At 45.3% G+C, this 24,771-nt stretch overlaps 1 long non-coding RNA gene across 1 annotated transcript in view; it reads right to left on the minus strand.

Moving 5' to 3' along the window:
• Positions 1–20,466: 20,466 nt before the first annotated feature.
• The window catches only part of LOC138282400 (uncharacterized), a 174,442-nt gene continuing 170,137 nt past the window's right edge, over positions 20,467–24,771 (minus strand). Inside the window, exon 3 of the long non-coding RNA XR_011200947.1 lies at positions 20,467–21,552. This is a non-coding gene — a long non-coding RNA (uncharacterized lncRNA). The remainder of the gene's footprint in view (positions 21,553–24,771) is intronic.

Below are 24,771 nucleotides of genomic sequence, written 5' to 3' on the forward strand. Positions count from 1 at the left end.
CAAGAGAACTTTAGTTTTTAATTCTTTCGTCTTTTTCTCTTGTTTTTCCCTTTCTTCTTTGTCTCTATTTTCATAATATTGTGCAGTAGCCAATATCTGGGCGGAAGAAGAAACTGCCCATGAACTCTCGGAGTCTTTTAGCTTGTGTGATAGTTCAGGAAGCAAGTTATATACGAACTTATCCACAAATAATCGCTGTCCCCCTTCTGTAGCCATATCTTGACCACTGTGATCAATGAATGTCTCCTCAAATCGGGTAAAGAAATCGGAAACACTTTCATCTTTCTTTTGTTTACATGCTGCTAGCTTATCCCAATTAACTCTCAAAGCAGGCATCATTGTTTTCATTAATGTAATAATCCTACCAGGGAGTTCTGAGATCAAAGCGTCGGGCTTTGCACCACCTACTTGACCTCTATCTGCGGCAATAATAGCGTTCCAATCGCCGCCTAATTCTTGAGCGTGATCCTCTCTACGAATTTTAGCCCATATTGTCTGTGGAACTACATTTCCCATCAACATGTCAATATCTGCTAAATTCATAGTACATGCATCAACTGTTTGCGACAACTCTTTATAGTAACCAGCAGGATTTTTGCGTGAATCTGGTAGTGACTGTTTAAGTGCTAAAACTTCAGACCTTTTCCAGGGGACATGTATCCATATGCGCTGAAAATGCGCAGGAATAGCTGGATTAGCACCTGCTGCTGCAACTTCTTCCTTCCATATTGGAGAAACCTCTCTCATGGGATAGTTTTTCAGTGCTATCCTAACTGAAGGATCAGAATCAGAAAAAGTCTGTGAGAACAATAGGGATCTGAAAGAAATAAGTGTTCTGACAGCGTTTTCAACCTTAGGACCCACAATAAGTCCTTTGTCAAAGTCAGCCTGAACATCTAACAGATCCTGTGGGACCGAACCCAAATTCATATCCTCCCATTCTTTAGCGAGAGTATCGCACATAACTTTAAAAACATATCTCTGCGTAGGTGCATTCCATTGCAGAAAGGTGGACATAATATCAGACGTACTATATTGGGGACCCTTCTTGATCCATCTACAAGCAAGTGAGTCCAATTTTTCTCGCTCTTCGGAGTCTGGGAATTGACTACGAGACTGTCTTCGAGAAAAGGCTGGAGACACGTTTAAAGCTTCAAAGAAAGGTGATAAGAGACCAGAGACAGTATCGGTAAATCGCTTACGCGTAGATGGAGAATTTGACATAAGGATAGGGGACAAGGTATTAGGTGAATTAACTAAAGGAGCATTAGGAATTGCCAAAGGAGCAGAAGGCAAAGGAGTTAAAGGCAAAGCTGGCATAGGCAATACTTGAGGAGGCAAATGTGGAAAAGCTGGAGCAGGCGGAAGCACAACTGGCGGCTGAACAGGCTGTAACATCGGGGGTGCATTAGCACCTTGTACATAGGGCGGAGGCAATTTCAATAAGTGGGACATTAAGGAATCTTCCTCAAAATCTTTTCTCTTATCAAGGGAAGAGATAGGCAACGTCGGATAGCACTTATCTATTGCCATTCGATGCTGTCTGTCTGAAATTTCCATTGCATTATCTATTTCATCATCTTTGAATTGCTGAGCAGCCTGTATAATCGTCATTCCCTGTGTTTTCCTATCTCGTTTCGCTTGTTTAATTTCTCTCTGTTTGGCTTCCTTACGCCAAAGGCGAAAAGAGTCAAACATTGCCGGCCGGGCTTTTCTTTTAAATAACGTTGCTTCTAAATTATCTAGCACATCAGTTTCGAAACTACCATTTTCTGGCCATTTTAAAACACCATCTTTCTTTGTATATCGGGTCCATGTCTTATTAAAGGCAATAGGACCAACACCATGTTTAGAATAGAGCTCATATGTGGGAGTTCCAACCGAAGGAATCGGACAGGAGTCCTCAAGCTGGGAGTCCCTATTACAACCAAAGCAACAAAGTTTTCCAAACTTAGTCAGACCAGACATCTCACGATTTCTACTGGCTGTTCACAAACATCAAGGGGGTAAAACTTTCAGTTTACACAGCACAAATGCACTTACCCCTCGGCTTTGGCCACTGCAATGGCCAAATCTAAGGACCTAAGGACAAAACAAAGTCCAAAATTTGTGGGCGCGACCCACCAAATACTTAACTAAGGATGTCTTCTTACACCAACAGAGGCCCGTCTATCGTCTCGCTTTACCATACATCATCAAAGAAAGGGCCAAGGCAGGGCGGCAGTCAGGGCAGCAGTCGTCAGTAGCCGTCAGGAAGGAGTAACCGCGCTGAAAAAGACCTTCGGACCACTTCGACATACAGGGGTCGCTTGACGTGGCTCGCGATTCCTCCAGAATTTTCTTGCGGGGTTCCTCACGACCTTCAGGCAGAACCGGTACCGCTGAAGCCGCCCCAAGTTGGGCGCCAGTTGAAGAACCAGAACCTTATGGGCCTGGCGGCGCAGGGTACGCCTGAAATCTCCTTGGATTCACCTGCCTCAACTAACAGAGACACGGGACACTCTGTCAGGCGTAAAAGATCAGATTTTATTAGCTGCAGCTAGTACAGTTGTCCAAGAAGTACACAAGGTATGTTCTCAGGAGACTGCCACTTTACTTTGTGGCGCACAATCTTATATACCGTATAAAAACATTTATTAACTACATACACTCCCAGAACACATAGAAAGGAGCCAGTAAGAATAACGTAAAGATAGAACAGAGTCAATAGAAATGTCGGAAAACAAGACAGAACAAAGTATCAAGTGACTTAAGGTTGCCTCCCCTCCAGCTGTGTTTGTCACCCCTCCCTTGAACTAATTCATTAACCGATCCACAACGAAGTTGCATGTGGTGTGATAAGTTTGTGTGCGTTTGGAGGACAGTTGTGAAATGAGAGAATACTAGCAAAGGACAGCGAAGGCCAGACGATAAGATAAGATCGGCGGAGAATAGTGTGAGCCTACAGATAGTTGAAACAAGGATTAGAAAACCAGACAGGGATTAGTGTACTCGGTCAGACCTTAATACCAGCCTTGTAAAGATAGAGGCAGAAGGCTGTTTTGAACACCATGTTGCAGAATAAGCAGAAAAGGCAGAATGGACTTCGTTCGCTGTGCTGCCTGAGTGAAGGCAACATAAAATGGCGGCGGGCCACAAAATGGCGGGTCGATACGATCGTATTAAAAATCGAATTTCCTCATGGTAACGGCTGCTGGGCTGGAGACTTCGGTCTCTAGCCAGGCAGCAGTCACAATCCCACCCTCGGGATTATGATCCCACTTACTGCCATGGTTTTCGTTGCAAGCGTACTGCCATGAAAACCATGGTGGTTGGCACCATGAGTGCCAGGGAATTCCTTCCCTGACACTGATAGGGGTCTCCCCTGCCCATCCCCCTCTCCAAAGCCCTCCCCAACCCTCCCCCTCCCTCTCCTGCCCCTCGCACATTTACACACTCACACGCGCACACATACACACTCATACACACACACATACCCACATCCACCTACTCATGCACACATACATACCTACACACAGCAACACACACCAACATACATTGTTGCACACGCGCATTCACAACACACAACATAAACGTACACTCACATTCAGTCATTCACGCACTCATTCAACGCAACTCACACCCGCATGCACGCATACAAAAACAGACACTCCCTCCCCACACACAACACCCCCACACACGCACAGACCACCCCCCACCCCCTTCTCCTGTCAGAGAATTCGACTTACCTGCTTGCAGGGGGTCCTCCGGCAGAAGACTGGACGCAGCCCTGCTGTTAGCAGGAGCGTCCGCCAGCAAAACACCGCCAGGCCGTATCATTGCCCATGATTCGGTCGGCGGTGTTTTGCTGGCGTGTCGCTGCTGCTGACAGCAGAGCCACCATACCGCCGTCCGCCGCCATGACCGTCGATGGTATTCCGCCAGCCTTCTGGTGGAATTCCGTCTACGGTCATAATGCGGGTGGGCGGCTGGTAGCACGATGATAGTATGTTGGAGGCCGTGGCGGTAGGCGGTCAATGCCGCCAATGTTGTAATGAGGGTCATAGTGATTTTTTTTAACACAATGACTGCTTTACTCCTTTCGTTTTTGGCGACATCCTTGAACAGTTCCAATTTTGTTAGTTCTTCATTTTTTTCCATTGTGCTTATGTATATTAATTGGTACATGATTTATCCATATGTATTCTCTATAAGAATCACTGTTTTACTTTTATAAAAAATGTTTGCCCTGGTTCTTATTGGATAGGGTTTCCCTTGCTGTTGTAATGGTTTCCACCCTTGTGGTCTTCCAGAGCACCATGGCTCCACACTTTTTATGGCAGTACAGATTCCCTGTGTCAGAAAATGGTGGCTCAACATACCCTTCATGGTGTGGCCAGCCAATGAGATCACATTTTGATCTTGTGGTACTGATGTACCTTGTAGTAGTTCCGGGGTGGTGCCTCTTTGCTATATATGCATACATTCTGAACTTTAATTTCTCAAATACTACTGGACAGCTTTAACCTAAACTACAAAAAGCACATTTCTGGGTAAAAATCTAGTTTTCTGCCTAATTTGGTGTAATTCTATTCAGCTGTTCTAGCTGTAGTGCTGTTCATTTTTTCTATGGGAAATGTCATGGGGAAAACATGTTTTGGGACATCCACCCCCATTTTCATGGTCACTGTTTGATGGGCCACAGCAAACATTTCATAAAGGAGCTGAGTTGGCCCTGTTTGACAAACCTTCACAACATTTTCCCAAAAAAGTGTGCCCAAGAATCTTGCCATGCTTGGGAAGCTTTGGTGTGATCCGTCAAACGGGGACTGAGAAAAAGGTGGAGGGGGTCAAAAAAGTGCAATGCCCATTTTAATTCCCATAGGGATCTTGAACATGACTACAGCCCAAGCTGCTGGATGGAATTACACCAAATTTGGCAGAGAGGTAGCTTTTGTTCCAGAAAGATAATATTTTGCTCTTTGGGGTAAAACTGTTCAGAAGTTTTCAAAATATTGAAAGAAAACATATTTGTATATCTGAGGCACAAAAGCTTTGCAAATACCCCCGATCTCGTGCAATGATCCTGATTGACTGCCAACACTTCAACCAGGAAGTTTTGGCAGCCATTTTGAGGTTCAGCTTCATCTAAGTCTCAAAAAGATACATTAAAAAAAGAGAAGGGGCCAGGGTAGGGATACCCTGAGCTCCTAGCCTTGGTGCAGGGGTCACCCAGGTACCCAGGGGGAGCTGTTTTACTTGGATCCCGATTTTCACTGACTAGTACCTGGCGTATTGGCCTGACTCGGCCACTGGAGGGCGCAGTACTATCAAATTTGGCACACTTGCGGGCTTTGTCCTGCCGGTGATTGGTGTGTTGTCAGGTCTGGCTGACACTTCTGGTTCAGGAGATATCTGCTGGTCAGTAAGGTGACCCTCACAGGCTTGTTGGTCTTTGTTGGTTTGCAGAGTGGTGTCTCCACTCAGAAGGGAGATCTAGGGTGATTTGTGAAGCCTGGAGGCCCCTTGTCTTTCTTGGGGTCAGTACATTGTCCGGCTCCTCCGCAGTGGCGATTTTCCGGTACTGGGTGCAGCAGGCAGGGTTTGGTGCCTTTTCTTGATGCAGCAGATCCACTGTTTGTAGGAAAGTACCATCTTTCTTGGCATGTTACCCCCATTTCTGCCTGATGTCAGTGTGTTTTTGACTGTGTCACTTGGATCCTGCTAACCAGGACCCCAGTGCTTATGGTTTAAGGCCTGTTTGTCTGTGTGTTTCACTGTTTTCTAAATTGTCACTGGAGTCCTGCTAATTAGAACTCCAGTGCCCATGCTCTCTCTGTTTTTAAAATTGTCACTAGAGTCTAGTGACTCCATATTTTACTCCAAACTGGCATACTGGAACCTCCTTATAAGTCCCCAGTATAAGCTTCCTAGGTACCCAGGGCAGTGGGGTTCTAGGAGATCCTTATGGGTTGCGGCATTTCTTTTGCCACCCATAAGGAGCTCAAACAAACACTTCTTCAGGACTGGCATTGCAGCCTGAGTGAAATAGTGTAAGCACTATTCACAGCCATTTTCACTGCACCAGGTCACTTTTAAGTCACCTATATGTCAGGCTGACAGACCCTGAAGGCTGGGTGCAAAGTAATTGTGTGTGATGGCACCCCTGCACTAGCAGAGGTGCTCCCATGTCGTCCAGGCCCATTTTCCCAGACTTCGTGAGTGCGGGGACGCCATTATATGTGTGCACAACATATAAGTCAATACATATATGTACCTTCACAATCATAACCCCGAATATGGCCATATGAGGTGTCTAACAACTGAGAATCCTACCCCAATACTGATTCCAGTATTGGTTGTACAATCGATGCACTCTGGGGGCTCCACCATGGCCCACTAATACTGCCATACCAGTCTTCCGAGGATTTCACTGCAGCCCCAGCTGCTGCCACCTCACAGACAGGCTTCTGTCCTCATGTGGTTTGAGCAGCTCAATCTCAGGAAGGCAGAACAATGCATTTACTTTAGGGGAGGGGTGTTACACCCTCTCCCTTGGGAAATAGGTGTTGAAGGCATGGGAGGGGTATCCTCCCATAGCCTCTGGAGATGCTTTGAAGGGCACAGATGGTGTCCTTCTTGCATAATCCAGTCTACACCGGTTCAGAGACCCCCAGTCCCTGCTCTGGCACGAAAGTGGACAAAAGAAAGGGGAGTGACCACTCCATTGTCCACCACCACCCCAAGGGTGGTGCCAAGAGCTCCTCATGAGTGTCCCTGGGTTTTGCCATCTTGGATTCCAAGGTGGTGGGATACTCTGGGAGCATGTGAGTGGCCAGTGCCAGCAGGTCATGTCAGAGATCCCTCCTGATTAGGTGACCACTCCCCCTCTGAAGGCTATTTAGGGTCTCTCCTGTGGGTGTTTCCTCAGATTCAGATTGCAAGACTCCAGTGGGACTCCTCTGCATCCTTTGCTTCACCTTCTACCATGAGATCAACCGCAGAACTGGTCCAGGAATTCTACAACTTGCAACAAACTGTCCAAGGTGGCTACTGCAACTCTGTAACTCCTGCCAGCAACTGCAACAGTTTCCAAGTCATGCATGCTCTGAGTAATGCCTGTCTTCCTCTTGCACCAGAAAAACAGAAGGAATCTCCTGTGGAGTGACGGAGTCACTTCCCTGCTTCAGCAGGCTCCTCTCTGCCGCAACAACCTGTACTCTGGGTCCCCTCTCCTGACAACGAGCTTGGATCCGCGAACACAGGTCATGGACCAAAGTGACCCTGACTTTCCAAAGGTCCAGCTGTCCAAATTTAGTGGAGGTAAGAGCTTGCCTCCCCGTGCCAGACAGTACCCCTGTGCACTGTGTGTCTTGCAGCTCCTAGGACTTCTGTGCACTTCTCCAAGAAATCTTTTGTGCACAGCCTAGCCCGGGTCCCCAGCACTCCATCTTGTGACGCTCAGCTCCCTGAGTAGTTCGGAGGCGGCGTAGGATCCCTTTGTGTAGTGCTGCAATGACAATGACTGCCATTTGCTACTCATTTGTCCCCATGTTCTGGTACTCCTGTGGGTGCTGCCTGGTCCTCTGAATGCTCTCTTCATCCTGAGTTTAGGCCCCCAGGTCCGTCCTGGGCCCGGGCAGCACCTTTTCCTCCAAACGTGTTTCTTGCGTGAGCCAAGGCTTGTTGACGGAATGCAGTGACGAAAACCAGCCTGCATTCATCTACTCAACGTGGAACATCTCTTGCAACAAGCAGGAGTCTGCAGCTGTCCTCTTTGGTGCATCTCTGACTTTTTCTTCCAACTAGAGGTTTCACTTTTTCACCTTCTTCCGGGTTAGCAGGGGCTCCTGTTCTTCCTGGACTCTTCAGCAGTTCTTGGACTTGGTCTCCTCCCTACACAGGTCTTCAGGTCCAGGAATCCATTGTAGGTGTCTTGCAGTATTGCTTGCTTTTTGCATTATTCTTTATCACAACTTCTAGTGTGTGTAGGAAAGTACCATCTTGCCTGGCATGTTACCCCCATTATTACTGTATGTATGTTTGTTTTTGACTATGTGTCACTGGGATCCTGCAAACCAGGACCCCAGTGCTCATAAAGTGTGCCCTGTATGTGTTCCCTGTGTGGTGCCTAACTGTATCACGGAGGCTCTGCTAACCAGAACCTCAGTGTTTCTGCTCTCTCTGCTTTTAAAATTGTCGCTGCAGGCTAGTGACTAATATTACCAATTCTGATTGGCACACTGGAACACCCATATAATTCCCTAGTATATGTTACCCAGGTACCCAGGGTATTGGGGTTTCAGGAGATCCCTATGGGCTGCAGCATTTCTTTTGCCACCCGTAGGGAGCTCAGACAATTCTTACACAGGACTGCCACTGCAGCCTGAGTGAAATAACGTCCACGTTATTTCACAGCCATTTTACACTGCACTGAAGTAACTTATAAGTCACCTATATGTCTAACCCTCACTTAGTGAAGGTTGGGTGCAAAGTTACTTAGTGAGAGGGCACCCTGGCACTAGCCAAGGTGCCCCACATTGTTCAGGGCAATTTCCCCAGAATTTGTGAGTGTGGGGACACCATTACACATGTACACTACATATAGGTCAATACCTATATGTAGCGTCACAATGGTAACTCTGAACATGGCCATGTAACATGTCTAGGATCATGGAATTTTCACCCCAATACTATTCTGGTATTGGAGGGACAATTCAGTGCATCCCTGGGGCTCCAGCAGAGAGCCTGGGTACTGCCAAACTAACTCTCTGGGGTTTTCTCTGCAGCTACTGTTGCTGCCAACCCTCAGACAGGTTTCTGCCCCCCTGGGACCTGGGCAGCCCAGTCCCAGGAAGGGAGAACAAAGGATTTCCTCTGAGAGAGGGTGTTACACCGTCTCCCTTTGGAAATAGGTGTGAAGGGCCTGAGAGGAGTAGCCTCTCCTGGCCTCTGAAAATGCTTTGAAGGGCACAGATGGTGCCCTCCTTGCAAAAGCCAGTCTACACCGGATCAGGGATCCCCCCAGCCCTGCTCTGGCACGAAACTGGACAAAGGAAAGGGGAGTGACCACTCCCCTGACCAGCACCTCCCAAGGGGAGGTGCCCAGAGCTCCTCCATTGTGTCCCAGACCTCTGCAATCTTGGCTGCAGAGGTGTGAGCGCACAATGGACATCTCTGAGTGGCCAGTGCCAGCAGGTGACATCAGAGACCCCTCCTGATAGGTGGTTACCTTTCTCTGTAGCCAATCCTCCTCTGAGGGCTATATAGGGTCTCTCCTGTGGGTTTCTCTTCAGATAACGAATGCAAGAGCTCACCAGAGTTCCTCCGCACTTCCCTCTTCGACTTCTGCCAAGGATCGACCGCTGACTGCTTCAGGACGCCTGCAAAACCACAACAAAGTAGCAAGAAGACTACCAGCAATATTGTAGCGCCTCATCCTGACGGCTTTCTCAACTGTTTCCTGGTGGTGCATGCTCTGAGGGCTGTCTGCCTTCACCCTGCACTGGAAGCCTAGAAGAAATTCCCCGTGGGTTGACGGAATCTTCCCCCTGCCATGCAGGCACTAAACCTCTGCATCACCGGTCCTCTGGATCCCCTCTCATCTTGACGAGCATGGTCCCTGGAACACAGGGGCTGGATCCAAGTGTCCCCAACAGCCCAGTGGCCCCTCTGGCCAAATTTGGTGGAGGTAAGTCCTTGCCTCCCCACGCCAGACAGTAATCCTGTGCACTGTGTGAACTGCAGCTGCTAGGGCTTCTGTGCACTTTTGCAAGACTTCCTTTGTGCACAGTCTAGCCCAGGTCCCCAGCACTCTGTCCTGCATTGACCAACTCACTGAGTTGGACTCCGACTAATGGGGGACCCTCTTTTGTTGTGCCGAGTTGACCGTCGTGCTCAAATCTTCTGAATGCCTGTTCAGGTGCTTCTGCGGGTACTGGCTGCTTCTGTGTGGGCTCTTCTTGTTGCTGAGCGCCTCCTCTGTCTTCTCCTCCAAAGGGCGACCTCCTGGTCCTTCCTGGGCCCTGGCAGCTCCCAAAATCCTCAACCGCGACTCTTGCAGCTAGAAAGGTTTGTTTGTTGTCTTTCTGCGTGAAAACAACTCTGTATCCTCCAGCATGCCGTGGGACATCTTCTGACCAAAGGAGACGTTTCTGGCACCTTCCGTTGTTGCAGAATCTTTGGTTTCTTCCACCTGGAGGCAGCCCTTTTGCACCTTCATCCGGGGTTTAGTGGGCCCGTGCCCCCCCTGACACTTGCGTGACTCTTGGACTTGGTACCCTTCCTTTCCAGGTCCTCAGGTCCAGGAATCCGTCTTCAGTGCTTTACAGTCAGTTGTTGTCTTTGCAGAATCCCCTATCTCGACTTTACTGTCTTTCTGTGGTAGTAGGGTAACTTTACTCCTACTTTTCAGGGTCTTGGGGTGGGGTATCTTGGACACCCTTAGTGTTTTCTTACACTCCCAGCGACCCTCTACACACTACACTAGACCTGGGGTCCATTCGTGATTCGCATTCCACTTTTGGAGTATATGGTTTGTGTTGCCCCTAGGCCTATTGTCTCCTATTGTATTATATTGTGTTCTACAGTGTGTGCACTACTTTTCTAACTGTTTACTTACCTGATTTTGGTTTGTGTGCATGTTTTGTGTATTTTACTTACCTCCTAAGGGAGTATATCCTCTGAGATACTTTTGGCATATTGTCACAAAAATAAAGTACCTTTATTTTTGGTAACTCTGAGTATTGTGTTTTCTTATGATATAGTGCTAAGTGATATAAGTGGTATAGTAGTAGCTTTGCATGTCTCCTAGTTCAGCCTAAGCGGCTCTGCTATAGCTACCTCTATCAGCCTAAGCTGCTAGAACACTTCGAATCTACTAATAAGGGATAACTGGACCTTGCACAAGGTGTAAGTTCCACAAGGTACCCACTATAAGCCAGGCCAGCCTCCGACAGTGTGTTCTTAGAAAACTTGCTGTACTTTACTCCTGCTTTCTTGGGCTCTGAGGTGGGGTACTTTAATTACCTGTGGTGTTTTCTTACACTCCCAGCGCCCCTCTACACACTACTCTTGCCTAGGTGGGAAACCAAAATTCGCATTCCACTAATATAGTATATGGTTTGTGTTTCCCCTAGGCCCATTGTAACCCATGATGTTTTGCACTATTTGCACTATTTTATGACTGTTTACTTACCTGATTTTAGTTACTAGTGTATATTTTATGTATAATACTTACCTCCTAAGGGAGTATAGTCTCTAAGTTCTATTTGGCATTGTGTCACTAAAATAAAGTAGCTTTATTTTTGGTGACACTGAGTATTGTCTTTCATGTGTGTGAGTACTGTGTGACTACAGTGGTATTGCAAGAGCTTTGTATGTCTCCTAGTTCAGCCTTGGCTGCTCTGCATACAGCTACCTCTAGACAGCCTGGCTTCTAGACACTGACTACATTTCACTAATAAGGGATAACTGGACCTGTTATAAGGTGTAAGTACCTTAGGTACCCACTACAAACCAGGCCAGCCTCCTACACTGTTCTCTTGCTTTTGATCTTCTTTGGTGCTGGTCTTCTTTGTCCTTTTGAATCTGAAATCTTGGACTAGGGGTGCCCACTAAATACTGAATTTAGTGAGCGTTTTAGGGAGAACCTGGAAGTGTCCAATAGGACACTTACCTTTGGGTGGCTGTGCACACTATAGTGACCACATCCTGTGGGAAGAGTCACCACCCTTAACCTCATTGGCTATTTTCCTCTATCCCAGGATGGAGGAAACTGAAAAAGAGTTTCCACTTCGCAGGCAACACCCTAGGGGTCGTGCATGCCAGGTGAGGCCACTCCTCCTACCTTTTGTTAGATTTCCCACCTTTGCTCCCACCAAAAGTGGGAGTTTGCAAAGGGGGGTGCCATCTGCTGCTAGCAGCAGGCTTGGGGGTTGAGTTTCAAGGGCAGTAAGCCCTTTGAAGCTCACTGCCAGGAGAGAGCACATTCCTGAGGGAGGGGGTGTTAGCTCCTCCACCCAGGAAGGGCATTGTCTTACAAACCGGAGAGGCAGGCCTCTCCACCAAGAATTGTAAATTGGCTTTCTGGAGGTGGCAGCTGGATAAGACCAGTCAGCAACCATGCCAGGATAGTTATCTTTGGCAGGGGGCACCTCTAAGGTGGCCCCTGGGTACTTTTAGGGATAAATCCAAGACTGGCACCAGTGTGGATTTATCATTCTGAGTTGTTTGGTACCAAACAACCCAGGGTTCAGAGTGGCCGTTGGGCCGCTGGGAAACTTGTGTTGACCAATGTCCAGCACATGTATTAAAATGGCTGCTCTGCTCACTCACTATGTCCCAGGTTTGGCAAGGACACAGTGGGGACATATTGCTCATGCAGCTATGCCCTCACGTATAATATGGAGCACCCTGCCTTAGGGCTATAAGGCCTGCCAGACGGGTGTCTTGCCCATATTAAATGCAGTGTATGGTGGACAGGCACACAGACAGTGTGGCATGTTCAGTTTGAGTTTTAGGTTTACACCAGAACAATCAGCCTGCAATGGCAGTGCTGGGTGCATCTGGATGCATGGCCCTGGAGGGTGTCACAAGTATTGCTGCTGCGCTCAGGGACCTACCCCTAGTACACCATGTACTGGGCACATAGATGCCCACTTACAAGGGATATATAGTGGTAGCAAAGGGTGTATCCAAATGTGCCAATGCATCACAACAGATTTAGGGAAAGAGCTCTGGCCCAGGGAACCTGGTTAGCTGGGGCCCTGGGCACTACAATTTCTAGGACACATCAACATCAGGCAAAGAGTGGGGGAATAACCATGTCAAAAAGAGGCTCTCTCTCACACTACTTCCTACCCCCAAACGAAAGAGGATGAAACTACCCTTTCCCTAGTGAGTCTTCATCATCACAGTGGAAGAACCTGGAGAGGCCATATGCATAGGCATGGGCAGTCCTAGGTCTGTGTTCCACTTGAAAGGCCATCCCCTGTAGGGAAATGGACCACCTAAGCAGTTTGGGCTTTTCACCTTTCATTTGTTGTTGCCATCTGAGAGGTCTGTTGTCAGTCTGAACTATGAAGTGACAGCAAAACCGGTATGGCCTGAGCTTCTTCAGGGCCCAACCCACTGCAAAGGCTTCCCTCTCTATGACACTCAATTTATGTTTCCTAGAGAGTAGGTTCTTGCTTATAAAGGCATGGTGGTTGTTGTATTCTATTCAAAGGAATCTTAGTGGGCTGCTTAGCAACTGGGAGGAAACTGGAATGTTATGATTAGATTGTAAGGCAGGCAGTTGTTGATAAGACCTGCCAGGGTTGGATGTGTATTTCTTATCTGAAGAATAAAGAAGAAAAAGAAGCATCTGTGGTGCAGCGATTTCTTTACAGTGGCGACGAAGGTGAATCATAAGGAATAAGACGTGGACCAACCCTGGCAGCGGTGTACTGTGACTGGTGGTGCGAGAAAGCGGTGATCTTAATGACCATAAATTGAATGGTGGATTTTGTGATGGATTCCGAACTCGGTTTGTCAAGTTGACCGAGTTGTGGAGGTAGCGCGTTTTTTTTTTCTTTCTTAAAGAAAAAAAAAGAAGAAAAAAGTTTGTGCTGTTGGGTTGGCATTTTGAATGAGGCACTTACCTGAAGAGTCTCGCGGATGCTGCCCAGAGACCGGTGCCCAGTTGGATGTGACGTCAGCGGTATTTGCGGCAAAACAAGGGAAACCTCTTGTAGAAAGAGGTCGAAGCAACAGTAAAAACATAACAACTGTAACATATTGCCTTCGACTTTTAACTTTGCAGCGCTTTCAACTTTCAACTCTCAACTCTGCAGTGCTGTATTTTAGTTTACTCAACGGTGACAACGAAAACAATCAGCCTGAGGACGGTGACAACGGTGACTACTTTATTTATGTTAATTTTTTTTTTCTCTTCTCTCATCATATTTCATTAGTTTTTTAGATTATTTATGGGATTATTTATGCTCATAATAGTTAAATAACTTACGTAGCAGACATGCAGTCGATTGCACCACCACCTACATTTTTGAGCATGCCTGGCGAACCAACCATGTCATGGGAAGATTGGAGGGAAGCATTTGAAACATATTTAGAGGCTTTGGGAGGTGCCATTTTTACGGACAAAAGGAAGTTGGCTTTGTTAAAACACAATTTGGGTGTGAAGGTAGAAAGATGTTGAAAACGTTGCCATTTGCAAATTTTGTAACGAATAACGATGGAAGGTCTGAGGATGAGGAGAATGACAGTGAGGACGATGTGTATATGATGGCGTTGGGGGTGTTGGAGGAGCATTTTAGCAAGAAAGTAAGCATTGTTGTAGAACGCCACAAATTATTTTCTAGGACCCAAGCGTCTCATGAATCGGTCGATCAATTTGTGTGTGCGTTACGTACGCTGGCTAAATCGTGTAGATTTAAAGACTTGCATGAAGAAATTATTAGAGATCAATTAATAAATCGTACATGTTGTTTGAAAATTCAGGAAAAATTGTTAAATTTAAAAGATCCATCTTTGGAGGAGGCTATAGCAGTGGCTAAACGTGTTGAAAACACATCTAGGTATGTTAAGGAGTTAAGTAGAAATGATACCGAGGCTGCACTAGTACAAGCTGTAAATTCTGTGAAAATCAGCAAAAGTACGACTGTAATGGATGAAAGAAAGAAATGTTTTAAATGTGGAAGCATAAAACATCTGGCATCCTCGATGAATTGTCCTGCAAGAGAGGCTAAGTGTTTCAAGTGCGACAGAAGGGGACATTTTTCGAAAATGTGTAATCAGAAAAAAAGTACTTACAACAGAAGAAATGTAAATTGTTTACAAGATGGTAATCAAGGACAACAATCGTATTCTAACGGTCAGATGTTGTGTTCCGGTGAGGAAGTGGATAACCATTTTGAAATTTTAATGCTTAATGTTTTATCCATGGAGACTGCTTATAAACCTCCTAAGTGTGCGATAAGCATAAATAGTGTGGTGATAAACGTGTGGGCTGACACATGTTCACCTTATACCATAATTGACAAAGCAACGTGGAAAGCAGTGGAGGGGGGCGAATTGGCTAAAGCAGAAGTGGATTTGGTGGGTTATGGAGGCAACAAAATTTCTGTGTTGGGATATTTTCAAGGGGAGGTGTTATTTAATCAAAGACAGGCAATATGTGATGTGTATGTGGTTGAAAATGGTCGATTTTTGTTAGGATGGAATGAACAAAGAACGCTGAAGATTGTGTTAGATCCAAATAGTGAAAGACAGGTTTTGTCAGTAGGGGAAGAGAGTTCAGAAAAATGGAGTAAGAAGTTCCAAATCTTTTCAATAGCGAGTTAGGTTGTTTGCAGAACTTCCAACATCGCATTGTGCTGAAAAGTGGGGCTGTTCCCAGTGTACATAAGGTCAGGAGTGTGCCGGTTGTTCTGAGAGATGCATTAAAAATTGAATTATCTAGATTATTGAGTTTGGGTGTGATTGAGAGAATTGAAGCGTCGGAATGGTTGAGTCCAGTGGTTTTGGCCCGCAAACCTAATGTCAAGATTAGAATGTGTGTAGATTTGAGGGACCTTAACAGTAATATATGGGTAGACAGACATCCTATTCCTAATATTAATGAACTATTGAGTGGTATTCAAGGGGGAAAGGTGTACTCAACCCTAGATTTATCCAGTGGGTACCACCAAATAATGTTGCACCCAGAGTCCAGGCATCTCACGTCGTTTATAACGCCTGAGGGAGCTTTCAGATTTGTGCGCATGCCGTTTGGGCTTGCGTCTGCCTCAGCTGTTTTCCAAAGGGTTATGCAAAATCTACTGGGTGGTGTAAAGGGTGTGAGGTTTTTTCAGGATGATGTGCTAGTATGGGCAAAGGATTTACAAGAGCATGATAGCATTCTGGAGAAAGTATGCCATATTCTTGAGAATGCAGGTTTGACTGTTGAGGCTAGCAAATGTAAATTTGCATGTCACAGTGTTGAGTATTTGGGCCATACTATTTCATGGAAGGGTATAACGCCCAAGGTTAATCTTATGGAAGCAATTGAGCAGGCACCTAGTCCAGTTAACAAAGATCAACTGAGATCATTTCTTGGATTAGCGGAATATTATGCTAAATTTGTGAGGAATTTTGCTGACATAGCATATCCTTTAAGAGTGTTAATGAAAAAAAATCAAAAATATATCTGGTCGGATGAGTGCCAACAAGCGTTTGATAAATTGAAGAAAAACATTATAGAAGCAGTTGAATTAAACCCTTTTGTGGCTCATTATCACACTATAATAACAACGGATGCAAGCATGTACGGGTTGGGTGCAGTACTAATGCAAGTGCATAATGGAAAGGAACGTGTGGTAGCGTTCGCTTCACGTACATTGAAGGGAGCGGAAACAACATACTCTGCTGTAGAAAAAGAAGCTCTTGCTTGTTGGTGGGGCATCACGTACTTTAAAAACTATGTGTGGGGTAGACGTTTTGAATTACGTACAGACCACAAACCGCTTGTGGACATTTTCACTACTGCAGGTGCAAGTCGTGCTTCTTCTAGGATTGCCAAGTGGTTATATAGGTTACAGGAATACACTTTCACAGTAAAATACTTGCCTGGTATAATGAATGTAAATGCGGACTGTTTGTCGAGGTTGCCATTAGAAAATGTATGTGGAGAAGAAGAGGAAGAATGGGTTGTGGCTGACCTGCAAGACATCAAGACAAAGGCTATCAGTGAGGAAGTTTGGAAGGCGGCGGTTCAGGAGGATACTGAACTTCAGGCAATAATAAGGAATTTGCATAAGTGTTGGTCTGAATTGGGTGATGAAACCAGTATGTTTTCAAATTTCAAAAGTGTGTGGTCTGAGTTGTCATTACAGAGTAATTTACTTAGGAGAGGTGATAGGTTGGTAGTGCCACATAAGTTGAGGCAGACTGTTTTAGAGATTCTACATGAGGGACATGGTGGTATGTCGGGTATGATGAGGAAAGCCAGGGAAGATTTTTGGTGGCCAGGCATGGACAAAGAGGTTGAAAGATTTGTTAGGAATTGTGTAAGCTGTGCTTGTAGTGACAAAACACACGTGTGTGAGAGGACACCTGTCATTCCTGTACCTTTTCCTGTTAAACCATGGCAAAAGATAGCAATAGATGTGTGTGGCCCGTTTGATTTTGGTGATGGTGGAAAGTTTTATGCCATGGTTATGGTAGATTACCACTCCAAATGGCCAGAAGTTAGTATCGTCAAAGACACTAAAGCTGGAGTGGTGATTGAATTTTGTGAGGAAATTTGGAAAAGGGAAGGTTATCCCGAGGAGGTGGTGACTGACAATGGGACACAATTTACTTTGTTTGAGTTTGAGGACTATTTAACATTGTGTGGAGTAAACCATGTGAGGACAGCTGTGGCACATCCAAGAGAGAATGGGTTAGTAGAAAGGTTTAACAGAGTGTTGTGTGACAATATTCAACTGTCAATTCAGACTGGTTTGTGTTGGAGGACTGAAGTGAAAAACATGCTATGGAATTATCGGACGACTCCGCATTCGACGACACGAGAAACCCCGTTTGTTTTGTTGAAGGGAAGGAATCCGTGTACCAAAGCTGTTCCTGGTTGGATGGGGAAAGCTGGTAAAAAACGTGTAAGTGTAAGGAATCTTGCATTTAGAGTGGAGGGGGTGCAAGAGAAGTATGACGAAAGTGTATTGGGAAAACCGAAGGAATGTGTGGTTGCAGTTGGGGACTGGGTGCGAACCAGAGTATGGCATGGTGGCAGGAAGGGTTTGTCAAAGTGGTCAGAACCAAAAATGGTTGGGGGAGTGAAGTGTTATAGTGTGGTTTTAAGCGACGGTAAAAGATGGAATATGGCTGATGTTGTCAGATGCAGTGAAATGGAAGTAGCTGAGTGGAAGAAGCAGGTTGGGTGTGGCCGTGGTGTCGAGGAGTCAAGAGGGGTGAGAAGGTCACAGAGAGTATTCAAGAAACCAGAATATATGAAAGATTATTATACAGAGTAGTTGTGTTTACGTGTTTTCTTGTGTTAGTTTATGTTATTTATTGTTTTTTTCTTGTTGTTTTTAGATAATTTTGTTATTGTAAGAAGGGAGATATGTTGTATTCTATTCAAAGGAATCTTAGTGGGCTGCTTAGCAACTGGGAGGAAACTGGAATGTTATGATTAGATTGTAAGGCAGGCAGTTGTTGATAAGACCTGCCAGGGTTGGATGTGTATTTCTTATCTGAAGAACAAAGTAGAAAAAGAAGCATCTGTGGTGCAGCGATTTCTTTACAGTGGTCATGTCCATTATCATTTTTCTGGGAAAGGGCCACTCCTATCCCCATTTCAAATGCATCTGTTTGGACTATAAATTCCCTGGAGTTTGGAGTAGACTGGTGCTTGTGGAACTGGAACAGTGCACATAGCTTCCTTCAGAGTGTCAAAGGCCTTTTGACAACTCACTGTCCAGTTGGTCTTTTTGGGCATTTTCTTGGAGGTGAGCTCTGTGAGGGGGGCAACTATAGTGCCATAATCCTTCACAAAGCTCCTATACTACCCAGTCAAGCCAAGGAGTGCCCTGACTTGTGTCCGGGTTGTGGGAGTTCCCAAGCCAGAATAGTCTGAATCTTGGGTTGGAGGGGTGCAGTTGTCCTCCACAAGCCAGGTTGCCCAAGTAAACAACTTTTCTCTGCCTTATCTGGCACTTACTGGCCTTGATAGTGAGGCCTGCCTTTTGTAGAGCCTCAAGGGCCTTTCCAAGGTGGATCAGGTGATCCTGCCAGACATAGACAGCTATGACATCTAAGTAAGCTGCACTAAAAGTCTCCAGTCCAGCAAAGACTTGGTTCACCAACCTCTGGAAGGTGGCAGGTGCATTCTTTAGCCCAAAGGGCATAACAGTGAACTGGTAATGCCCACTAGGAGTAGAGAATGCTGACCTCTCTTTTGCTCCTGGGGTCAGACCAATCTGCTGGTACCCAGATGTTAAATCAAAGGTACTCAGATGTTTGGCTGCCCCTAATCTGTCTATGAGCTCATCAGCTCTTGGAATTGGGTGTGCATCTGTCTTTGTCACAGAGTGGAGTCCCCTGTAGTCCACATAGAACCTCATTTCCTTTTTCTCTCCTTTGGAGTGAGGCTTGGGGACTAAAACTACTGGGCTAGCTCAGGGACACTCAGAGGGTTCAATGATACCCAAATACAGCATCTTTTTCACTTCTGCCTATATGCTCTCTCTGACATGGTCTGACTATTTATAGATTTGTTTTTGACAGGCAAGCTGTCACCACTGTCCACATCATGGGTACACCAGTTTGTTTTTCCAGGGATCAGAGAGAAGATTTCAGCATACTGGTTGAGAACTTGCCTGCAATCAGTTTGCTGTTGCCCTGTGAGGGTGTGTGACAAGAACACTCCATCCACAGAACCATATTGTGGGTTGCTGGAGAGGAGATCAGGGAGAGGCTCACTCTCATCCTCCTTGTCCCTCATATGTAACCATGAGCACGGTCACATCAGCTCTATCATAAAAGGGTTTTAGATGGTTGACATAAATGATTCTTTTGGGGTTTTGGCAACTGCCTAGGTCAGGTAAATAAGTGACCCCCCCTTTCCTCTCAAGTAAGGGATAGGGCCAGACCATTTGTTGTGGAGGGTCCTTGGAGCAACTGACTCCAACACCCAAACTTTCTGCCCTGGTTGGAATTCCACTATAGCAGCCCTCTGGTCATACCAGCTCCTGGCAGGCCTGAAGATTTTTGCTGGCTTTTTCCATGTATTCAGCCATTCTAGAACATAGGCCAAGCATATAGTCCACAATATCCTGTTTAGGCTCTTTTAGAGGCTTCTCCCAGCCTTCCCTCACAACCCTTAGGCCCTCATTTTGAACACGCCAGGAAAGACCGCTCCGCCGGCAGTGGCGGTAACTACCGCCAATAGTCAGGCGGTCTGAGCCGCCAAATAATGAAGCACATAAAAAACAGGCAGCCTGAAAAACACCCACTGCCAGAAGAGGAGTGTCGACAATGGCGGCGGCCAACAAATAATGAAGCACTAGACCGGCATCAGTTCCGGGGCGGGAACCACCGCCACACACAGCCTGGCCCAAACAAACCAAATAAAAGGAAACAGTCACTGGAGGCTCACACAACACGCCGAAGCAGACATGGAGAGAGAGTTGCAAATCATGCCAGTGCTGCTCCTTGCCATATACCACTGTGACCGCCGACGAAGACGACGACGGTAAGTACCGCAACCTACTAAACAAGGGAAGAAAGGGCACAGTTACATAGCCCACCCACTCTACCCACCCCGCAACACACCCACGACCCCTCACAACATCACAAGCCACACACACCTGAGCAAGAGGTACTTACCCGACACAAGCCAAGGCAATCTGCCCAAAGTACTCACATGTTCACAACACCCCCCAACAATGAAATGATGAACCACGGATCCAGAGTGTGCCAACACCAACACTGGGCACACAAACTTTATTAATGCTCCAGGAGCAACAGATTGTCCAAATGAGGCCATTGGCCAGTCCATATCAAAAAGGCGGATGGGCCCAAATGTTCCGAACTTGACTCCCACATGTGCACATGGGACTCCACCATAAAGGGGCATCAATGGGGCAGCCAGAAACCTCAGGAAACAGGGGCAGGGGGTTGTGGGGGTGGGGACTTACGTCTGGGAGGGGGGCTTGGGCTTACGTTTGGGAGGTGGAGGGGGTTTGGGTTTAGCCTTGGAAGATGGGGGAGTGGATTTGGACCGGGAGGCAGATGGTCCTGGGGGCCTCTTGCTCACACGGGAAGGTGGACGGCAATGGGAAGGGTGGACTGGGGTGGACTTGGACGTGGGAGGAGTGGACAGGGAATGGAGGTGTGCATGTTTAGGGATGAGACGAGGTGGGCCAGTGGGTTCAAAAAGGTCTACATGGGATAGGAAAAGTTTCTTAGGGGCAGTCGTGGTGGACCTGGAGAAAGGTGTGGGAGTGGAGGTAGAGAGAGTGGTCGTAACAGGTGTAGGTGTGCGTCACGTGGATGCAGGTGACTGTACAGCATGCTGAGGTGTGGTGGATGTGTGTGTTGGGTGGGTGTCTGGGAACGTCTGAGTGTAATAGGAGGAGGGGGGTGGACACAGTGGGACAAGACAGGCTTCCAGTGTAAATGGATGTTGTCTGGGTGTCTGCAAGTTTGGTGAGTGTGCTGCAAGTGGTATTGAGAGTCGTTGTGGTGAGTGCAGGTGTAGTGTCTGGGGTGCATGACTGGATGTCTGATGTTGTGGTGACTGCAAGAATGGGGTCAGAAACAGTGAATGAAGGTGCAGCGCCTGTGAGTGTGCATGTAGAGGTGATACTAGCACAAAGACTGAGGCACACGTAAATAAATTTCTATCTGTATAATCAATGATTATTAATGTTCATATTCAAAATTTCCAATGATCCAATTCAAATGAAAACATATATGAAAGTAGAGATTCGATGGAGTCCTTGAAGTGAAGAATTCATCTTTAATGAAAGACAGAGACAGCCAACACGTGTTTCGTCATAGGAGTGATTACTCCCCGTGACTTTTTCAAGGCTGCAAAAAATATTACATATATAAGAACTACATATAGTGCACAAACATGGAACAGAACATACGTTACACGTAAAAGACAAAACTTACATATATATCTCAAATTGCAATCAAAATAAACCATGGTGCCAAAATTGGCATAATCGTCAGTTTACATCAAATTATTACTCATATATTTTAAAATGTGAATTAGATATCATAATAAATGTAGAGTCAAAAAAATCCAGTTTGGAAATGGAAGGGAGGAACCAAGATACAAACCCCGTGAAAATGAGAAGGTGCAAATATTATTAAATATATATAAAAATCCAAAATTACCCAAAGGACCTCACAGTATAAACCCACAAATGACCCTAAATGAACAGGGACTACAGTGCTGCTCAAATGTTTCACTTAATAGAATTACTATAGCCATATAAACCCAATGTGCGCAAAACCACCAAAATTAGCCACCGTGACCCCATATAAGATAAACCCTACCTAAATCCAGTATAGCATAAGCCAACTTCGCTGACACAATAAGGTATTCCTATTAATAATAAAGCATAATAATCAGACACATGAAAGAAATAATGAATTAAATTGTGAAGACCCGGTAAATCCGCCCAAAGTAATCACAAAACACCTACCAATTACTGGCCCAGTGTGTGTGGATCCAATCAACGTAATAATGTATAAATAATCCCTAAAAACAATGGAAATTAACATAAGTTTGTAAACTAGGAAAAAGTTAAATGATTTCCATAGAGACCGCCAGCCAAAAGATCTAATCGCGCTGACAGCGCGAAAAACCATCTGTAGCCCCCACTCACCTTTCATCCTAACTCATCTAATAGGGCATACGGAGCACGAGTACATCGCTCCGAAAACGGCGAGCAAAACTCGAATTAGCCCGCCATCTTTAAAAGCCACATTAACTATAGCCAAACCTTGCGAGAAGCGAGACAATCTACTTCCGTGTTCTATTGCCTAGAGCGTGTAAAGAACGCAGGCAAACAAAATAAAAAAAGGAAAACAGGCAATACACGCGAACGCCATCTTTGAAATATTATAGGAGTGTAAACCACGTTTATAATAACCCCAAATAGCTAATTTAAAAAAAATATTTCGGGATATCAAAAAAAGGTATTATTATTAATACTATAATTATAAAATTACAAAGAAACAAAATTAAATAAAAAGTAAATATATAATGAATTGTAAAGACTGATGTCCACATAGTTCAAAAAATATAATGACAACATCATGTATTAAAAGAAGTCATACCTAAATCCAAATCACGTTTGTATTTTGGTCCTCCCCTACAGACCAAACCTAATAATGACATATTTATTTATTTAACAGAAAACTCTTCCATAGATATAGTTTCAAAATCAAATTCCGTTCTATGAGAGCTCTATAGTGTTCGCTGATTCTCATTCTAAGGGATCTAATGGTACTGCCTATATAATACTGACCGCATCTACATACAATCATATATATAGTGAAATTACTGTCACACGTAATGTTAGAAGTAATCTGAAAACTATCTCCCATCCAACTGTTGAAACTGGAAATCCCTGATCTGCTCCATTTACACATCCCACAACGACCACACTTGAAAAACCCCTTGCTGCGAATTGTGAGCCAGTTATCCAGTGGAGATGTTGAAGAGTAACTAGGGCATAAGATATTTTTTAAGGTTCTCCCTTTACGGTAAGTGAAAGTAGGTGAGTCTGGTATCTGACCTTTCAAAGTTACATCCGCCTTGAGTATATGCCAATGTTTTCTCATGCACCTTCGTAAAGCCGCTGAAGTGGAAGTATAGTCCACTACACATCTGACAATGTTATCAGTGACTCTATTTCTATGTTTCAGAGTATCATCCCTGGATAGGCGTCCAATCCTATTGAATGCTTTATTCAGGATAGTTGTAGGATAACCACGTGATTTGAACCTGGACATCATGTCATCAATGTTATTTCTAAAGTCCACCTCCAAACTGCAGTTTCTCCTAGCACGAACCATTTCACCGTAGGGGATAGAGTGAACTTGATGTCTTGGATGTGCACTACTTGCGTGCAAGATCGAATTACAAGATGTGCTTTTTCTGTACAGGCGACTCTCAATTTTATCTTTGTGGATGAAGAGTTCTACATCCAAAAAGGTGATACTGGTCTCACTGTATTCCCAAGTGAACCTGATGTTAAAATCATTGGAATTCAAGTAACTAACAAATTCATTTAATTTGATAGTATTTCCTGTCCAAATCATAATGCAATCGTCGATGTATCGACCCCAAAAGAGTATATTCGAATTCCAAGTTTTCCCCTCCTGACCCCAAATCAGTCTATGTTCTAGGAACCCCATAAAGAGGTTCGCATATGCTGGTGAAAAACGAGATCCCATTGCCACACCCCTTTTTTGTCAATACCACTCCCTTTTGAAGAGAAAAAGTTATTGTCTAAAATTAACCTGACCATGTCCAATAGTTAGTATGTCCATATAGACTAGCTGATTGACTATATAGAAAATGACGCAAGGCAATTACGCCTAAGTCATGATCAATACTCGTGTACAATGAAGTAACATCAAGAGTCACTAGTATCATACCTTGCTCCCAAGTGATGTCAGTAAGGATACTAAGAATATGCTTAGTATCTTTTATAAAAGAAGGAAGGTTGACAACAAACGGCTGTAAGAAAATGTCGACGTACTCCGATAGTCTTTCGGTTGGACCTCCAATTCCTGAAACTATAGGTCTACCTGGTGGTGAGCGAGAGTCTTTGTGGATCTTGGGTAAGGTGTAAAGACAAGGGTATCTGGGTCTAAATACTCGTAAGTACATGTATTCATCCTCTCTCAGAAGTTGTTGATCAAAACAGGATTTCAAGAATTTATTAATCTTATTGGAAAGTCCCGGTATAGGGTTAGAATAAATCCTCTCATAACAGTCTGGATCACCCAGTTGTTTAGTGATCTCCAAATCGTAGTCGAGGGTGTTCATGATTACAATATTCCCACCCTTATCAGCCTCTCTAATAGTAATCTTCCAGTGTAAATGGATGTTGTCTGGGTGTCTGCAAGTTTGGTGAGTGTGCTGCAAGTGGTATTGAGAGTCGTTGTGGTGAGTGCAGGTGTAGTGTCTGGGGTGCATGACTGGATGTCTGATGTTGTGGTGACTGCAAGAATGGGGTCAGAAACAGTGAATGAAGGTGCAGTGCCTGTGAGTGTGCATGTAGA

Source organism: Pleurodeles waltl, chromosome 1_1, assembly GCF_031143425.1.
Source record: "Pleurodeles waltl isolate 20211129_DDA chromosome 1_1, aPleWal1.hap1.20221129, whole genome shotgun sequence".
NCBI lineage: Eukaryota > Metazoa > Chordata > Amphibia > Caudata > Salamandridae > Pleurodeles > Pleurodeles waltl.